Here is a 2463-nt window from a genome sequence, read left to right as displayed (position 1 = left end):
TGGGGAACCTTCTGTGCTGGTTGAAGTGCGGGGCGCCTTCTGCAGTTGGTATTTGCTACCCGTTGAGTTTGCGAGGGACATTTCAGAAGTTACCCTCCTTGGGCCTGCAGAACAATACTCTTTTATATTTGTCTCATTTAATTTCCTTCTGCATTTCTTTCTGTTTGTCTTTTTTTGGATTTATTTCTTTTCCCTTTTTCCCCTCATATTTCTATATTTTTGTTTCATTCTCCCCTGCTTTATTTTTCTCATCTTTTTTTGCTGTTTTTTAAAATTTAGTTTCACGTGTTCCTGTATTATTTTTTTTTTAAATAAATTTCTCGGGGCTGGCCAAATAGCTCAGGGGATTAAAGCAGGCGCAAGGGCTGGGGGTTCCATCCTCAGGTCTGCTGTGCCGGCCCCGCCCCCGGGGCATGCTGAGATGGCTATTGAGACTGGGTGTGGTGGCGTGCATCTATAATCTCAGCTCTTGGGAGGATGTAAACAGGAGAATCACTACGAATCCGATCTAGTAGTGAGACCCTGACACTCTGTAGATCGTTCCCTAAAATACAAAAAAAAAAAATAAATAAAAAAAGCCGGCAGTCGATATCAGGACCCCAACAACTTGGGGACTTCTCACTTGCTGCGCCTTGCATCCAGCTTGACTATAAAAGGTGTTTTGTCTTTCAAGATAACATGTGGTAAATTAATTGTGACTGCAACAAGGGCGAGCATGGCATACACTGGAGTGCCTGCGGGAGGTTGAGAGTGTAATGCCATTCCTTCTAAATGTGACCACAGCACCAGAATTCCGTCATTGGGTAGTAGCTGATCTTCAGTCTCAGCCAAGAATTGGCAAAGCTGTGGCTTTTCAGAATCCACAAACTCGTGTCACTGAAAATTTGCATACTGCTGCTTACCGGAATGCCTTGGCTAATATTGTCCTGACTATAGGATAGGCAAAATGACATCAGAGGAGTTACACTACTTTGTGCAGAACCATTTTAGGAGTGCAAGAATGGCTTTGATTGGACTTGGTGCGAGTCATCCTGTTCTCAAGCAAGTTGCTGAGCAGTTTCTTTTCTTTTCTTTCTTTCTTTCTTTCTTTCTTTCTTTCTTTCTTTCTTCTCCTCCTCTTCTCCCCCCCCTCCTCTTTTTTTTGCAGAACTGGAGATTGAACTCAGGCCTTTGCACCAGATAAACCAAGCCCACCCCTCATGTTTAGAAACTGTATTATTTAGAAACTGTTTCTAAACATGAGGGGTGGGCTTGGTTTATCTGGTGCAAAGGCCAAATACCGCGGAGGTGAAACTGGAGAGCAGAATGGAGACAGCCTTGTCCATGCTGCAGTTGTAGCAGAAGGTGCTGCCATAGGAAGTGCAGAAGCAAACGCATTCAGTGTGCTCCAGCATGTCCTGGGAGCGGGGCCTCATGTCAAGAGGGGCAGCAAGACCACCAGCCTCCTCCACCAGGCAGTTGCTAAAGGATCCCACCAGCTGTTTGATGTTTCTGCCTTTAATGCCAGCTACTCCGATTCTGGGTTCTTTGGAATTTACACTGTCTCACAGGTGGCAGCGGCCAGAATGTTATCAAGGCTGCGTATTACCAAGTAAAAGCAATTGCTCAAGGAAACCCTTCTGCTGCAGATGTCCAGACTGCCAAGAACAGGCGGAAAGCTGCATACCTGATGTTGGTGGAGTCCTCCGAGGGCTTCCTGGATGAAGTCAGCTCCCAGGCTCTGGGTGCTGTCTCCTGTGTGCCACCGTCCGCAGCCCTTCAGCAGACTGATGCAGTGGCTGATGCCAACGTCATGAATACTGCAAAGAAGTTTGTTTCAGGCCGGAAGTCTATGGCAGCAAGTGGAAACTCGGAGCACACACTGTTCCCCAACGAGCTATGATGCTCAAGCACACAGCTTGAGCCAGTGAGCAGCGAGCACATATGTCAGAAGCCTCTAATACAATGCTTCTTTTTCTCGTTAGGTGAAATATTTTAAGACTATAAATGCAGTAATTGCTCCTAGCTGACTGAGTCAATAAACATGCTGTTTAAATGTTAAAAAAAAGAGTGGAGGAAAGTGGGTGTGATTGGGGATTAAAAAAGAATCAAGAGGTAATTTGTACCTGGGCCTACTCCCTAAGATGAATGTAAACTTCATGTATTAAAAATATGTAGTGATAAAATAAAAGGTGGGAAATACTTAATGTCCTAAATGAGAATCCAATAGGAAAATAAATTTTGTTTAGATCTGGACTTCTACAGCCTGGAGTCTCTTACATATTACCTGCCGTACATTGGATTTAGATCACTGTTGACTTAAAGGTGTGCGCCAGACCTGCCACATTGCCTTTGTCTCTGACAATATTTCCGGGGTGTGTATGTTGCCTTCTCCTCTGGTTTGCAAGTTCCTCAGTGCAGGTTTTTTATGTGCTGAACCCTCACTGTACCTGATTAAGCTCATTGTCCGGAATGAATGTGGGT

At 44.8% G+C, this 2463-nt stretch overlaps 1 pseudogene; it reads left to right on the top strand.

The window, feature by feature from the left end:
* The window catches only part of LOC101582598, an 8713-nt pseudogene extending 6831 nt beyond the window's left edge, over positions 1 to 1882 (top strand).
* The last annotated feature ends 581 nt before the right edge of the window (positions 1883 to 2463 follow it).

This window comes from Octodon degus, unplaced genomic scaffold (genome assembly GCF_000260255.1).
Source record: "Octodon degus isolate 3935 unplaced genomic scaffold, OctDeg1.0 scaffold00069, whole genome shotgun sequence".
In the NCBI taxonomy this organism is placed as follows: domain Eukaryota; kingdom Metazoa; phylum Chordata; class Mammalia; order Rodentia; family Octodontidae; genus Octodon; species Octodon degus.
This window is presented reverse-complemented; position numbering and strand designations above follow the sequence as displayed.